The sequence below is a fragment of the Ranitomeya variabilis genome, chromosome 6 (genome assembly GCF_051348905.1).
Source record: "Ranitomeya variabilis isolate aRanVar5 chromosome 6, aRanVar5.hap1, whole genome shotgun sequence".
Taxonomy (NCBI): Eukaryota; Metazoa; Chordata; class Amphibia; order Anura; family Dendrobatidae; genus Ranitomeya; species Ranitomeya variabilis.
The window spans coordinates 162,366,149-162,366,922 of record NC_135237.1 but is presented as its reverse complement, the minus strand read 5'-3'; positions in this window follow the sequence as shown (position 1 = coordinate 162,366,922).

Below are 774 nucleotides of genomic sequence, written 5' to 3'. Positions count from 1 at the left end.
GAGGGATTGCCACACACACAGCAGGGGAACAGCTGACGTTACTGAACCCCAATAACAGAGGAGGGACTGTTGACTGTGCGTACAGCACTTCTGGACGGCAACTGGCGGTGTTGGAGCCCAGGGACAGGTGGAGGAGGAGGAGGTTGGAGGAGGTAGGAGGGATTGCCACACACACAGCAGGGGAACAGCTGACGTTACTGAACCCCAATAACAGAGGAGGGACTATTGACTGTGCGTACAGCACTTCTGGACGGCAACTGGCGGTGTTGGAGCCCAGGGACAGGTGGAGGAGGAGGAGGTTGGAGGAGGTAGGAGGGATTGCCACACACACAGCAGGGGAACAGCTGACGTTACTGAACCCCAATAACAGAGGAGGGACTGTTGACTGTGCGTACAGCACTTCTGGACGGCAACTGGCGGTGTTGGAGCCCAGGGACAGGTGGAGGAGGAGGAGGTTGGAGGAGGTAGGAGGGATTGCCACACACACAGCAGGGGAACAGCTGACGTTACTGAACCCCAATAACAGAGGAGGGACTGTTGACTGTGCGTACAGCACTTCTGGACGGCAACTGGCGGTGTTGGAGCCCAGGGACAGGTGGAGGAGGAGGAGGTTGGAGGAGGTAGGAGGGATTGCCACACACACAGCAGGGGAACAGCTGACGTTACTGAACCCCAATAACAGAGGAGCGACTGTTGACTGTGCGTACAGCACTTCTGGACGGCAACTGGCGGTGTTGGAGCCCAGGGACAGGTGGAGGAGGAGGAGGTTGGAGG